The sequence below is a fragment of the Hermetia illucens genome, chromosome 3, assembly GCF_905115235.1.
Source record: "Hermetia illucens chromosome 3, iHerIll2.2.curated.20191125, whole genome shotgun sequence".
Classification (NCBI taxonomy): Eukaryota; Metazoa; Arthropoda; class Insecta; order Diptera; family Stratiomyidae; genus Hermetia; species Hermetia illucens.
Window position 1 is genome coordinate 149,419,564 of NC_051851.1, and position 17,001 is coordinate 149,436,564.

General features: G+C 44.5%; 1 protein-coding gene across 1 annotated transcript in view; it reads left to right on the top strand.

Moving 5' to 3' along the window:
* Window positions 1–17,001, top strand: part of LOC119651713 (protein sickie) — a 467,977-nt gene that overhangs the window by 47,251 nt on the left and 403,725 nt on the right. The gene's annotated exons all lie outside the window — the stretch shown is intronic.

The following is a 17,001-nucleotide window of genomic DNA, read 5'->3' on the forward strand; positions in this document are numbered from 1 at the left end:
TTGTCACAAGGCGATTTACCTTGCTCGAGTGCAGATTCTTACTCGTGGGTAAGGCTCAACCCTTAGTAGGTGGTGCCGACTGGAACCTGCGGTCAGGATTGCTAACAGAAGGAGCATGCTTCGATTTGTCCCTTAAGGATTGAATCCTGGTTCTGATTTGAGTAAGTGTAGGGTCTGAGTCTAGATTCAGGTTCTCCATCGATGAGCTGAGGGTTGAACCTTCGCTTAAGGTTGGATCATCGCGATCGAAATTTAATTTTCGTTTAGCTTTTGCATTTTGGAATTGGCTGCCATGGCCTTAGTTTCACCCGGGAAAGTAAGGCGATTTCGACGGAGGCCCTTTTTGTTGAGACAAGAGTCGATAAAACTGGGGGTCGCCTGATACCCATAGCTCACCACTCATAACCTCATCTTAACGCCTGTGATCATTCAGCCCTCGGAACGGCCGTCACTCCTCCGGTTCTCTAGAGAATCTTCCGTATTGAGCACCCTCAAGACTACATGGTATGTAGCATATAACCGAAATCAACTGGTACCAGGTGTTTATCTAAAACTAGCATCTCAATAAGGGCTCTACCCAGGAATGAATCCTACTCAGCTCTTTTTAGATTTTAATCAATTTCGTCTCACACTGTACCATCCCTAATCAATTCTTTAAGCTAAACTACTTCGAATAACAATCCCCCAGGATAACGCATATGTCGCATTCCCTTCAAATTATTCAGACCGTATATATCGATCGTTCAATGGGAAACTGGCGGGTGAATCACAAGGATGACTCCATCTGAATGCGTTGAAACATTAAATGTTACTTGTAATCACTAAAATAGCTTCGGACAAGTGCAGTAGCGCGTCAGGACACCAATCGTACACAGATTCCTACACTTGCAAAATATTCAAATGAGAGATTACCATCGACACTCAAATCCCATGGGGTAGGCAAGGATTCAAGATTTGATAGGATATAAGCTCGAGGGTTGATTGCGTAGAGAGCCTTTCACGAAAGACATGCTGCCGACGGCGACTGCCCGTATTGAAAAAAGGGTCGCCACGCAAGGATGTAGGAACATGAGGTCGCTTAATTGTGTATTTTCCTGCCAAAGAACACAGTTTTTAAGGGTGCATTGCAACGTAATGATACTTCTGCAAGATGGGGTGCGATGCGTACTCATTCGTTCTAAAGTAATTTTTCAGCGACTGAAAAAAGTGAGCAGTCGATTGCTCAAATGTTGGAATGAGGGTGGCTTAAATTCCATAAGCGTGAATGCTTGGGAGGATAACTGCTGGGTCAAATGTTTGCATTGTACAGGAAAATTGTGTGCGACGCGGAAACTGAAAAAAAATATAATTTGTGTCCACCTGCTACTGAAAATCCATTATTGGGGGTATCAAATTACTCTGTTTACTAGGGCAGGTACCATGCTGTGTTTATCACAGTTTCAAGGAAATGTCTCTTTTGTTTTCTGCACTATCTATGGGAAAAACACAAGGAATCGATAAATTCTAAATTGAGGGATATCATATTTCAAGGATGTTCGAAATGATGAGATTTTGACTTAAAATGTAGCGGTAAGGACTAATATGATGATAGTACAGAAATGATGTGAATGATTAATAATAATTGGAGATATTCGACCCTCAAAAGCATGGAGAAATTGCATTCTATAACTAATAGGATTATCAGAAAAGCAAAACAAGGATGTTCCATGTTTCAGATGTTTTTTTCTTCTACCTAAAGCCACCCACGTTTCTGTCTGGCTACCACTGCTCCACCAAATTTAACATCAATAAATTTTAATGGTTGGGAGCATTTCGCTAGTCCTGTACAATAATTCCGGAAAAAAGCCCCCACCTTCTGAAAACATCCGTCATCTCCAAGAGATACCGAAATCAGATATTCCCTCCAATGAAACATAACAAAAAAGATGAACATCCAGCCACTATCCACCCGCAAGGACGAGTTCTTATCTGTGTTCCATTTTTGATTGAATTGTGCTTTTCATGAGGTTTCCAAGCTTGCCGACGTCTGACACTATAGCAGACGATTTCAGTAGTACCATGGAAACTGGCTACGTGGTTCGGTGGTCCGTGACAGAATTGGATAGCCAACAAAACATCTTTCATGGTATTTTTAGAATTGCTCTGCAATGACAGACTAACTTCATCCTGTGATGCTGATGTGCGTGAAAAGTAGACATTAATGAACCGAAAATCTACTGGACGGCAATCTTTGTACGTAGAAACGTACGTGAACGCTTTCTTAGCGCATAAATAGAAGAGACATATAAAGCGTGTAAACAGTCAACTCTATTTTCGTATCAAATAAGGTGATTGATCTTAGATACTGTATGTGGTGCATAAAATCGCATAATTACGTTTGTGGGATCCGAAGAAGCAAACATCTTGTTTCGTGTCTGAGGAGTGTTGCGAGAAAAGACATAAAAGACAATTCTTAACGAACAACTTAAGCTGAGAAGTTACGAGTAGGCCAAAGAGTAAGCACGTAGTAATCCCATATTTCTATGTCTATACACCAAAACAGAGTAAATTTTGGGATTAATCCATTATTCTCATCTAATTTCCCAACAAAAAGGACACCACATTCACCAACAACACCAACAGTAGCACCTCCAATTATTGCCAGTTCAGACGGTCGCCATTGCATCTTTTAGCTTAAAGCAATCAATGGGATTTCTCGGTAATTTTAGTAAAACTCCATCCGTGTTAAATGAGCCAAAAACAATTTATGTTGTGAGAATGTGCTACCCTTTTCCTAAAACACTTCATTAGGTGCCAACAAGTGGTGGCACTCAACGAACCTGGACTTAATTTCTATCTCTGCATAAGACTGGTCATTTAATTAGCAATTCTTTATGGGAAAACTAAGAGCTCGTGATAAATTAGAATACAGAGTTGGAAAAGGATATGCGATTTTCATGGGAAGTAATGGGTTTCTATAGGGAAACCTCTTCAATGACCATCTCAGGAGATCTGACCATAAATTTGTAACAATGTGAACACTTTTATTATTTTACACGCCATTAGTTCAAGCCTATCTCATTGGAGATGGAAATCCTGCTGTCCCGCCAGGTTCTACCCGCTAAAACCAACCCCACTTTCTGCTTCTTTCTACTCCGCGGAACACCTGCAAAATATTACTTCGCGGGGAGGACTGCGCTTGAAGCGACCGAGTCTTCCGCTTTTTGTGCGCTCTCCTCGCTCGGTCCTTTTTTACAAGATCAGCCAGAATACTTTGGATTGCAGAATTCATCGCGCACCAGGTAGCCTTAGATTTGAGCACTTTCTCGACGATCTTCCCAGTGGTGAGTTTTCCAGTCTCCTTATCACCTCCTTATCCTCCTCATCTCCTTATCCACCTTATCCTTATCCTATCCTTAGTACCAGGGATTGACAATAGAGAAGGAATTGCTCAGAGTCTTCGAGTCTGCAACCACATTTAGGGCAAACGGAAGAATGCGTTTGTATCTCCGAAACCAGACTGGATTATAATATATTAAACTTCGAGCTCCCCGAACGATTCTTCATTCTTCGCTGCGAAAAGGACGGGGCCGTATCATATAAGCCCACTGGCGTTGAGGTCCTAATTGTAATAAAAAATTCACGCCGAGCCGAACTCATCTTCTGTTCTGTTCTGTTGCTCTGCGTGTCTCCTCACCCAACTCCCTCCGGTTAATTGTATCCTTTATATATATACGTTATATATGCTCGATAGTTTGTCGAAACTCCTCATTGTTAAGTTCCCTTCCTTACTTTTCTTCTTTTGCGCGGATTTTAACCTTCACATGCTCAACTGGCCTAATCATCTAAGCCTTCCAATTCCTTCCAACAACCTCTCCCATTCTCTCTTTCTACTCTCTTCTTTTATGAATATTTATTCTACCATGAATTTCAGCATGACCAAAGGCTCCTTCGGCCGCGCTCTCGACCTTTTCCTGCCTCCTCGAGCGCCATATTTCTTTATTTCGTTGGACATCCCCGTATGTCAATATTAACGCTCACCAACCCCCGCTTGAATTTGAAGCGGAGTTCTTTCGTTCAAACTCCAAATTTGCCAACTTCGCAACTCAGTCTAAACGCGAATCAACTGCGATCACGTGTTATCTAACTTAACGTGTGATCAAACTCTTAGCACCTTTTATACTTTTTCTTGACCGATTGTCTCTCCTGTTATGTCCCTTCTCTCTGTTGTTACCCATCTTGGTTCACCACCGAGATCCATAAAAACATCCGCCTGTAACAAGGATTTGGCGGACTTCTAAGAATGACGTCGAAATTTCTCATTTCAGAGCCTATAAGATACACTTGTTAAGCGTGAAGGCCGCCCGTTTTGGTCCTACGCTCCATTGATTTCCATTTTTCACCGGCTGTGTCTTAGGGGAAGATTGTAGGATTGTCGAGTCTTTCCTAAATGGGTCTAGTCACCAAACTATAAACTGACGAATGTCCAGTCTGTGAAGCATCTTTCTTTGCAACGGATGTTCTGGAGAGTGATCTACTCTTTTTAAACCCCTAATTCTCCTGGTCAGTAGCCTCCAGTGGTGGCCAAGTAATCCACTACCGAGAAGCTATTTACCTACTAATTGAATCGTGTTTAGCTTCGGGGTTGAGGTTCTCCACCCCTCAGGCAAGATGCCGACAGTTCCTCTTTCGTATCGTGCATTCAGAAGACAATTCTCACATCTCGCTTCTAAATTGCGATGTAGTCGACCTTATTAGATGCAAAATTGGGGCCTTTCGGTTGAACCACAGCCGCGAGTCTTTTATGAGATGCACGGTCTATCTACCGGTCGATTCTCTTTCCTAAGATCGCTGCTATGCGCAGAAGGTACGAGTTTTATTTTTACAAGCAACAGCGTCCTTATTTCCCTTGCCTTTTCTGAGGTATATAAGCCTCCACTTGGCAGCATGTAGACTGATCGTAGTATCTCAAGCTACTACCATTACTGTTGGCTCTAAAATATGAAAACGATTTTCCAGGGCCCCAAGCATGCGGCACCACCTCGCAGAATTGTAGGAGTTTCTTTCGTCTAGGGTCACAAGGAGCATCACTTGCCGATAGTGGTGATTGTGTGCCTCAGCTGGTTTTACTGGTTGGACTACCTCCTCAATGGCATTAATTATGAATCGACCCGCTCAAAAACCGTACGCTGACAGCGCATCGGGGTCGCTTTTCTCTTTCTTATCAACACAAGTCTCGCAACACTCGGTGCCAAATATGCGTTGAATGCGCCGAGTACCAAGTTCAGCTTATATAATATTTACATGCGAGTTTCAATACCTCACTGAGAATACTATCCGGTCCTGGTGCATTTTTGTCCTTCATAGACAGGCTGCCTCCTCTAGTTCCTTTGCAGTGAAGAGCGGACATTCTTCAGTACTTACTCCTTCATCGACAGCGTCAGCTCGGATTGGGTGAACTGGAAAAAGGGTCTGCGTAATTTCTCCCACCTCCGCTGCATCCATAGAACACGGTGGCCGATGGGCACCGAATTTTTTGGTAACCAGCTTATACCTGGGCGCCCATGGCCCTCTGTTGTTGTCATTGATCGGCTCCTGCCAGCTGCGTACCTTCTGCCTGTTGATTTCGTGACGGAGTACCATTTTCCTACTCTTATACTCTGCGGATCTAATGAACACTAAGAACTTCGTAGCCAAAGTTACGTCAGGGAGAGTGCCTTCGCAACCAGACCGTCGGAATGTCAGAGTGCTACCGGTATTTACAACAATAAGCCCTGCCCTGTGCCTCAAGAATCTAGTTAAGGCGTACCCTATTCGAGGGCTCTGACGTTAAAGTCTCCTCTGAATTGAATTCTCTCTTCCGTGTTTCTAATCTCGCCCTCCTGGGTGATGACCCTATTCCGAAAAGTTTGCATAGATTCATTCGGTGTTAAGTAAACGCACAACACACTACCGCACAACTAATCCAAACGAAGCCATCCCCTCGGCCATGGGTCCGCATTTGCAAGTTAACCGTACCTCTCACCCAGATGACACCAGTGTCAGATATATCGGCATACCACGATGGTATCTTGGTAGAGGCAACAAATCAGCTCTTCTTTCTTACAGTATCTGTCCCATCAGGTCGTGAGCAGTTGCACGCCTATGCATGTTTGCTTGAAGAATGTGAATCATGGTGCTTGACTATTCACTTTCTGTAATTCTTCTTTAAATATTTGATAATTTGAAAATTTCTTTCTGCAGACCGCGGTCCTTGCACAGGAAACAAGTCTTCGCTTTCGGGCCGGGTTCACGAAATTTGTCACAAAAAGTGCTTCCACTGCCTCTTACAAGCCCCTACTATATGTTCGCATGCCCAGCCCTTAAAACAACGGGTTGGAACTGCCCTTCGGCTTATTCGGCAAATAATTCCTTTTTGTAGCTTCCTCCACCTCTTCCGTATTAGGGTAACAATTCAAATCCCTTATTTCCACGGTGCACTTGGGTTCTAGGCTGGAAACTACTGCTAGGTACAAATAAGATAGTGAGTCCTTGAGTGTTTTACGTAGGTACCTGTCGTGAAGACTTAATCCTACGGTCTTCTTAAGACTCGGTTGAGCATAACCACAACCCCCATGAAGCTCCCACTAGGGGACCAACCGAAAACAACTGAGCTGTGCTCACATACAACGGAAATTCATCCGAAGTATGAGAGTCCAGGCGCTATTCCGGTTCCCATGGTACCAGTATACCCCTGGTAAGGTTTCGTGACTAATTGCCACTTCAGATGAGTCCACGTGCAGACTCGGGTCTGATCGCCCTAATTAGGACTTTGGAGCATTCGCCTACTGCATCACGGCCGGCAAACCAAAGTGAATACAGCGTCTCCCGGTACCACCACTATGGAGGTTCTCATCGGCCACTTGGTTTTGGTTCAGCCGACAGGGTTGCCGCCCCGTCTTCCTCACCGCCACCTCTGAGCACCGGTACAAACAGGACAGATAACCATTTAAACGCCTTTTGGAGAGACTCTATGACGTAAACATTGCCGATTCAGGTAAGTCATTTATTTGTGACCTAAGGTGGCCAGTTTAGGAAGCCGAAGATGTAGCTTTACGTAAAATGTCTTCTTCTACTCAGTACGGCTTTTCCTAAAAAAAAAATTGAGTAATTCCTTCCTACATATGTTTCGTAGATTAAAAGCGAAAGGTCCAATGATTGCCAATTTCTATAAAATTCCTTTCAACATCAAATGTATGCCCATAAAGCAGGCAGTGTGATCCCAATATTGCTAGAAGATTCATGACTCACGATAAAAGGATACAATGCTACCAACATCACCAACTTGAACGTAAACCCATCAATTTTCTCTTACTACGAATATAATATTTCGGAAGGTTTCCATTAGTCCTTTCCATATCTTAAAAATATCCAATTCTTCCAAACATTTCATCGATCAATATATCCACAATTGGGGGACAATATATCCCAGGAAAGGAAATATCCTTTGCACAATTCTCCATCCACATACATAATCGCCAAGCCGGGGCCGATATTTATTCTCATAATCCAGAATAAAATTATACTCACTCAACGAATTTCATCCCCGTAATTCGCACTGCGACCGTATGTAATATGGAGTGTATCATGAATTCGAGTTGAACCCCTTTTTCGACCCACGCGAACAATTCGACATGCTACAATTTTTCAATTTTGCACGCAGGACCCCCCGCAATTACACCAGGTGTAAATATACGGAAAAATTAAGTCACAGACGAAAGGTAGTGTCGGATGGGTTGGAAATTATGTTCCAGGCGGGGAGAGGGGGGACGGTTACACCCTAGACATTATAAATGAAAATCTAGCGTATCCTATCCCTAATATGAACCGCGATGAAATACGTGCGGCATTTTAGACTCTATTTGAACAGACGACCCAGTCATTAAACTCACGAAAGTTCGTGCTGTATTTTTCCAACGTGAATGACTTCGACGACTAGGACTTCAGCGCATTTAGTTGGATTTGCCATTTTGCTTGAATGTCAGGAAAAGAAGTCCCTTCACAGTTGTTGACTTTTATAGATGCCAGAATCGGAAACGATATTGCAAAGAATGAAATCGGAGGAGTTTTGCTTTTCTATCGTCGCAACCCTTATGAGGCTCTTCTTACATCGCTGAACAGTTTGTTCTTCAAATAAGTGAAAGAGTTTGGCTAGGAAGTGAAATTCATTTTCTCTATAACAATCGCTAAGTAATGTAGGTTCAACTATGTGGGTAAATGCACCATGTATTGTTTTATCTGTAGCTGATAGTGAAAGAAGGCATAGATACAAAAGCTGTTCTTCTAAGGATATGCTTTTTCCGCATTGTGCATCCTTTTTCATTGAAAATCCAGAGACAATATTTTTATCTTGAATATTTGAAAGTACTTGGAAATGGAAGCTCAGCACGATATTTGTTTTCCCATCTATTCTGGAGAATTTAATCTGAAATTATTGAAAACGACTAGACAGCGTCGGTCATGTCTGTAAGCTATTACTACTTTCTTAGGAATTTACCCTGACGACCCTTCTGCGGAAATAAAGCAAGTAAAAGGTATTAGTGGCCGCTCCCCCCGCTCCGCGCGCTCCCAATTAGCGCTGTGATATGATTGGTTTTTGATGCCACAGACTCTTAAGATCGTGACTGCTATTATCAGAGCAAGGAGACAGAGTCCAGCAGGCTCAGATCTTCAGAGCCAGCCCGTAGAATTCACCAATGAAAGCAGCTCCCGCATCGTGCAGCTGGAAATCTCTTCAAAGTCCACAAAGAATGGTTTACTCAGTGTCCGTAGGCTGACTCTAGCTAGAGCTGGGCAATCGCAAACAAAGTGCCTGAGGGTTTCGCCTCTCTTTTCAGCAGCTTTGACAATACGAATTGTAGGGTATGCGGAGCCAGGTGGCATGGTCCCCTACGGGCTAGTGCCCCGTGCAGACCGCGGTAATCTTGAACGCATTTGCACGCGTCTGGCACAGGACCCATTGTGATCGGGTTTTGTTGTAAACGGGCAAATCCTCCTTGACTTGGCACAGGTGGTGAACCGTCGTTATCTGAGGTCCGCGTCCGAGTGAATTCCGCTTTTGACAGTCGCCAGTGAGACACCGACTGTACGCACCGAAGGACTGCCGAGAGTAGAGCCTCACCTGGCCAATTCATTGAGTCGCTCGTTCCCCTCAATCTTCCTATGACCGGGGACCCAGAGGAGGGTGGCCTTAAACGTGCCGCGCAGACTCTTCAGCGTATTTCTGAATGGGTATGTTACGCTTGTTGCTCGGATCATGTCGCAGCTATCGACAGGCTTCCAGTATCGCGACAATTCCGAAACCTGGTAGACCATACTGTAGCGCCTGGCATACGCGGTTTTTTGAATCCTATTAAGTTTCGTTCTATTGGACTTTCTGCTTAAAACCTGTCACCTTACAGCAGAGCCGTACATTAGGATGGAACGCACCACAGCTGTATACATCCAGCGAACTATCCTCGGTTCATTTCTTTGGAAAAGTTTTCATGCAGGCATAGAAGGCTATACAGACCCTCAGTTCTATATTCAATTTAGCTTTGGATCCAGGATTACACCCAGATACTTTACATTGGAGGAAAGAACCAATATTTTTTCATTCAGCCGCAGTAGGCGGAATTCAGGTACCTTCGTCTTGGTGTAGCAACAGTTCCGTTTTGGTTGAGCTGATGCCGAGGCATACCTTTCGCAACGGTTCTGGCCGACTTTTACTTCTTCAGGCAATACTTGCATGGCTGCCAATTTTTGTGCTTGTAGCAGATGTTGAATATCTCCCTGATCAGCTTCCTGAGGCTGCCCAGAGCTTCGTTTCACTTCAGGGGCAGTGTCTTCTTGGTTTACTTACGAGGGCACAAGACTATATAGACGGAATCGAATGCCTTTTCCAAAACCCCGATCTTTGACTCCAAATCGTCTGTCTTGCCAGTCTTGCCAATTGGCGCACCGGAGAGTTTATTCTTAATGATTTGACCAAACCCCCTCCAGTCGATCCTTCAGTGGTCTCTGAAGGATTTGGGAACCTATGCGATGAGATTTGATTAAGAATCCCATTGTCGGTTACTAGGGTGATATCAAGTACCTCCTCCAAACCGTCACAGTTCTCTGAGTGGGGAAAATGGAAGGTTGGTGTACTGCCCCTGTTACACACCGATAGATTTGTATTAATAATACCTATCAAAGAATGACTCACCTCTTTCGTTGATTTTCAATCTGCTCCAAAACGTACCCCTGGCATTGGCGTCGCAGCCTATCAATAGGTTGACCTTCTTTGTTTTTTTGTTGGTCGTCAAATGTTGTAGTTCCTCTGGCGGAGCTGATCGGTCGTGAGCCATGTTTGCCGAAAAAATATACACGTTGTCTGCCCCCGCCTGCTCCAATTTGACCACGACTATATCGCTGGAACACAGATCCGGCCGTAGAATGCACGCTTTTCTACGACTTATCCTCGCGAGAATAAATGCTCTTGGTCGACGTCTCCTGTGCTGTGGAATTAATTATAATATTTGCTTTGGAGTCACATCGAGTGCTGCAAATTTATCTGCCTATCCTCAGCGTGATCTGCTGGCGTGGCGAGTTCGTCAGTCCCCGTCAGATCGTCGATCCTCATCTCCTTCAACAACTCTTTGGCGGCGTCGATTGGATCCATGTCGCCGTCCGGTTTTGCAGAGTGAAAAAGTTTCACCTTTGCGTTCCTGACTTCGAACCGCACTTTATGGTCCACCTTATCCAGTGCCTCCAGGCACTCTCCGTTTATAAGGAGCAGAAAAGTTTGGCTGTTCATCTGGGGCTCTTTGATAACTACCCAGCCATCCATGGGAATCCTTGGGTTTTTAAGGCGCAGAGATTGGACGTTCTCGTGATTTATTCTTTTCCATGCGGATATTTGGCAACCAGATGCGAGCGACCGGTCTGCTGAGAATCTCGTCGTAGTAGATGACTTTTCGCCTGTATCGCTGATTTTAGCGACTCGCGAGCTGAGAAAGTCCCTGAAGAATTGGTCCTCGCACGCTATGACATGGAACGGACTACCTGAGAAAGGCTTTGGCGTCCTGGGGAGGTTCAATGACCTTCTCCGATAGCCTGGCCTCTACGTTGGTCCACACCTCCGGCACTAGTTTGCCGATAGCAGAATTGCCATCCGCCAGGGCCAGACATAAATGGCTCTTGGCACGTAGCTGAAGGAGTTCGTGACTCGTCGGCTGGCTGTTGCTGATTATTTTTCTCCAGAGGTTACTTAGCGTCCGAGCTCTAGCCCATTCTGCTCCACTTGTGTTTTTCTTGGACCTCATCTTGAGAATGATTGCATTTGAGAACGGTGGGCTTCGGCTGTTGTTTGTCTGCCAGGTGTTTGATGTTATATTCCTCAACAATTGCCAGGTACTTAGCGAGGTGCTTTTCATCCCGCCCGTTGACTGTCAACCAGCCTCCTTATTATTGGCTCCGATTATGCGCCTGGCATCACCACCTCTTCTTCTCTTGCCGGTTTATTATTTTGTTTTCTATTAATTTAGTCCATGCCTTGGTCCCACGAGTAGGCAAGAGTCTTATTTGAAACTGAACGTGCCCAGTGTATTCAGAGTACGTTCCCCTTTTGTCACGCAACTCTCAACATATGCTGTTCCACTTGAGCTTGTTGTCACCTTCTCTCGTGCAGTCCCGGGCTGTTGCTTCGGTTCATCCTCCCGCCAGATCCATTTGCCCCTAACACATGATCAGCAGGCAAACAGATCCTCGTCAGTTGGATAAGCCTACTAGCAGCCCGGCCCTACACACTATTTGCCCACCCGAAGACGGTTTCTTAGAAGAGTTCGTTTTCATCTCTTTTTACTCCATTCTCGCTCCAAGGGAATCCAACATCGGTACGCCTGAGCTCGACGAACAAAATCCAAAATCGCTATGGCAGCATTAACTGTGGATCTCCCTGCGTTAAATCCGAACCTCCTTGAGAATATAAAATGTCCCGGGTAGCATGTATTGCTTCGGCAAGTTCACCCCTAATGAGGTTTTCGGGCATCCCCTGCCTTGGTTAAATATACAAAGTGGTCGGTATGCAAGACGGCAGGTCAGGTTCTCTTTTGCCTTTGCTGATCAACGCGAGCTTTGTCCCCTCTTTCACGCAATATTTGAATGTGCACAGCAGTTCGTCCTCTCGATGGTGCAACATTAATTTGTCTGATTCTGCCTGAAAGAAGGAGGATTGCCTGGTCCAATTCATTCATAGTAAAAAGTGACAATTCTCGGGGTCTTTCATTTTATTCACATCAATCTGAACGAGATGCTTGAGCCGGACGATATATCTCCGGTATTCAGTGAGCAACATTTCTGCAGTGCCTCGATTTTTCGAGTAATCAGTGTGAACCCATATATATCTGCTTTCATCTCATCGATTACTTCGCGGCAGCAGTGAGCGAAATGGCGAAACCGATCAGGACGAGCCGACCCCGCTTGTGAACGGGACTGGAGAAAAAGAAGAAGCAGTGAACTTTGCTTCTATTTATTGCGCTTCTGAACCTCTTTTTAGGTAACCTCTACTTTGTCAAAATTTCTGACAGTCCTTCTGCAGGCAATTACTACTGCCTACAAATGCGTAAAACGCTGGTCACGGCTTTGCACCCTTCAAGCCCCCTAAACTGTGATTATCAGATTCGGTATTTAAAATTACGAACCCCATCCTTTCCGGCATTCCCAGCATTCGTTTCCGTCTAGAGTCTGGCTGGAGCATACCTAGTTTAAGTGTTCAGGCAATACAGTCTTCCTCAATCAGAATCCAAACGCCATATTCAAGGCAGCATCTTTCAGAGCTTCCGATTCGCCTCATTCTTTGTTAGATAGACGCTGAAAAACGTTATCCTTAAACACCGTCCGGATATATTAGTGGTTAAAGTGCTAGGATATCGCAGCAGAAGTTTGCTTTTCAAACCCCACTAGCGGCGAAAGGATTTGTATCGACTCCGGGTGCTCACATCAAGATAATAATTACAATCGAGCGTGATGTTGACCACATTGCCTCTTACAGCTATCGGTAGTCATGTAGTGTGCCGTTACTATCTTGAATGAAATGCTCTAGTCCAGATCAGCTTTTACTTCCGGAAGGAGCTACCTTAGTAACTTGTTGGAATTGATATTCCTGATGTGAGTGCCAGGGCAATCGAACATCGCTGATAATGAGGAACCCAGCATCCGGACCTAGGATGGCTTTTCTGTTGTTCCTTAAGAAGTGGGAGATAAACCCCTAACCAAGTTTTTAAAGGGACACTCCTCTTCAACCGTCACATTCAAAATTGGGGGAGGTGGTCTCGATAGGAGGAGGAGTAAGAGATAGTCTTGCACTTCATATGCAGCCGGGCGGGCTCCTCAGAACTCAGACTAAAATACCTTATAAGTCTGCAGGTCCAGATGGCATCATTCCTGCTCTAGTAATAGACGGAATGGATGCCCTGGGTCTACATATTCGGAATATATATCGTGCATGCCTAGCACATGCTTATATTCCAATTAAATGGCGGAGGAATTGATATTTATTCTCAAACCAAAGTTTCCCACCGATCAGTCTAACGTCCTTTCTACTAAAATGACTAGAAAGGCTAGTAGAGCCACATTCTTAAGTGGCCACTTCACCATGGAAGTACATTTAGACTTCAAGTTAACGTGAAAGCACCACATCCAGGAACAATATCAGAAATCTTACAGATTCCTCTGGTGCTGTAGGAATGCGGTAGGTAAAACCTGGGGACTTTTACTAAAACAGATACATTGGATGTATACATCCAAAATAAAAACCCATTTTGATGTATGCAAGCAGCATCTGGTGGCCGAGACTGAACTTTGCTAACAGCAGGAAGCTGCTAACGCAGATTCAGAGGCTTGGTTGCGTAAGCATTACTGGAGCAATGAGTACTACGGCGACTGTGGCACTTGAAGCTATCCTAAATCAACCCCTCATTCACTTGGAGGTGAAACGGAAAGCAGCTAGTGACGCATATAGGCTCCACGCCATTGGAGCGTGGAAAGGAATTTCCTTGACAAACATCCGGTAGCTCTGATGCCGACCGATCATATGGTTTCCATATTCGTCTTTGAAAAGACATACACTGTCGTAATCACCGAAAGAGAAGAATGGTTGGCAAATGACCATGAGTCTTTTCAGATTACAGATTTAATAATCTTCACCGACGGGCCAGTTATGGAAGGCAGATCGGGTGTAGGGGCGTTCCCGAGGAATCCGGTTATGAAACTGGCCCAACCCCTCAGAAAAATGGCGACCATGTTCCAGGCGGAGATATATGCCATTTCATTGGTAGCAGAAGAATGTTTGCGACAAAAATGGAGGGGTCGCACCATTTGAATCTATTCCGCAAATCGGGCAACATTATCGGCACTAAACAGCAACGACATATTAAGCCGGTTGGTGTGAAGTTGTCATCAGGTGTTAATAAAACTTGGCCGACTGAACGAAACATTCCTGATATGGGTGCATCGCTGGTCATGAGGAGGCTGAGAGAGTAGCTTGTCGATGGTCTGGATCCATAATGGTGGGGCAAGAATTAGTTTTTGACATCCGGCCATCCATTGTAATGTCTACTCTGAAGGGTGAAATTGCAAGGATTGACGCTGTCAAATGGAGAAATTTGAACTCAGACGAAAATCCATGTGAATGAACCTGGGGTCGTCAAAGCGGCATTTTTGTTGTCCCTTAAGAAGTGGGACATGAAAACCCCAGTAGGGTTTTTAACGGGACACTGCTCCTTAAACTACCATATGGAAAAGATGGGGGTGGTGGTATTTGCAGCTAATGTGAGGAGGAGGAGACGGCCCTGTACTTTTTATGCCCTGTACTACTGCCCGGCCTCTTCAGATCTCGGGCGAAGACACCTTGATAAGCTTTTCTTCAATAAAGAATCTGCCTCTGGAATAGAATAGGCCTATCAATGACCGGGGTGCTTTTAGCTGCAACTCCCCCATTAAATGAACTAAGATACCTTTGTAAGGTTTTCTTCAAAGAAGAGTCTGCACATTCTTCGCCGCGGGGGAATGTTATTAGATTCGCGAAAGCCGACAAACGCCGTAAGCGATCGCCGGGGATAGTACATGGACGTAACAAAAGGCCTGAGTACTTGGAGCTGCCGTTCCTCAAACCAATCTAGATGCGGATCATGTTAGCCGTATCCCAGCACTTGTCATTGTAACTACAAATTTGAATAATTGGGCCGTAAAAGGGAGAGTGTTAATAGCTTTGATTTTAATAGTCAAAAAGAGCTCTAGTTCTCTTAGCTTTGAGAATTGCGGGTTTACCTGCCCTAGAAAGCCATGGCGCCTCAAAATGGAACTATTTTTATGTCAAAATGTTAAGGTCTTTTTTTAGTAGGGTAGGTCAATGCATTTTCGCCCAGAGTGTTGGATACTCGCAACAGTACGCTGTCGGACTACCAACTAAACACCTCCCTGTCATCAGAGAACTAGCCTGGAACCGTTTGACACATTTCTTCGGGCTAGCCATCCCGCCCTCCCGGCTTTAGGAGCCTTCGGGTCGGGGAATTCCTTTCACCAACGGGAGGGGAAGGGAGGAAGGGACTTGTCAGTTCAGGGAATCTCTTACCATCCGATCTCTCCGCTGGTCGAGTTCAATCTTCTTCCCAATCCTGTGCAGGTAAGACTGAAAACCTTCATTCCTCCAACGTTAAGGTTTAAGTTTGAACCCTAAGCTCGCAGGCGTAAAGGTAGTTAATGCAGGAAGAAGTTCGAGGTCCTCTCTCTTAAATCCCGTTGGAAAATCGCGGTGGCCACCTCACTTACCAATGTTATGACACTTCAAATGTGGGTCATTTTGATGCCACCAACAGAGAGGGGGAGGGTAAAGAGGATACATAAGAGAAAAGGAAGAGTCCCGCCTTTCTAATCCTAAACCTATAGCGGTCAATATCCCTCAAAAAGTTTCGGTGCCCCGAAAATTAATAAACTTATTAGTAGGGTAACCATCGTCACAATATGCAAGAGAGGTTTCAGAGAGGGACCGCCCCCTTACACATTGTAATGATGCATACCCTATTAATAAGCTTGTTATTAATACAAAAGTGGCGCTTTTTTGGGGTGCTATGATCTACTAACAGGAGACGGCCGCCACGGTTGTTTGGTGGTGTTAGAATGGAGGACCTTAACCTTCATCCTAAGTACCCAATTTTTTCTATCCTCCTTCGGGGACGGGACTGGTAAATCGAACGTTTACATTATGCTTGATGTCATGCTTCCCATTTGCAACGCTATAACTTTTTAACAGGGAATCGCTGCCCGGATTTTTCCATGGAACTTGAGAGGGGACCTTCGCCATTCATTCTCTCTAACTCCTGTGGCGCTAAGGTTCAAAATTAAACACTATTGTTTTGACATGTTCACATAACTTTTCAATGGAGAGAGGGGGGAGGGGGGTTAATCGCCGCAATTCTTCAACGGGAATAAAACAAGGATCCTTACTCATTTTCTCCCCCTCTCAGGGTAAGATTGAAAATTGAAACTTGACTATGATGATATGATAAAACCTACTTTGGGGATTCATACATTTTGAAGGAGTGGGTGACCGCCATGAGGTTCTCCCTTCCCTTCCATAAACACCTCACTCCCTTCGGGGATGGGGTTGAAAATCAACCTTTATCCCAATTAATAAGATGCGTTAAGCAAATCATATTGTATTGTTCAAATTGTTGAGGTGGATCTCTTGTAATTTCCTTTACAAACTCAAAACTCATATCTCAAAGTGCAGACAAAAAAAATATTCCGTTGTTGTGTGTTGAAATCCCGCTTCACTCATAAATTACAAACCATTTAACCTACTTCATTCAGAAAGCTACAAATTTCACTTCCAATATGTTCCTCTGTCTCTCATCTTATCACTCATTAACACCTCGCAATCACATCGTTTAGTATAAATTAAATGATCTTTTTAGAGAACTATTTGCTAAGAAAAACCGCATCAAAAACTGGACCAGAAGTCTT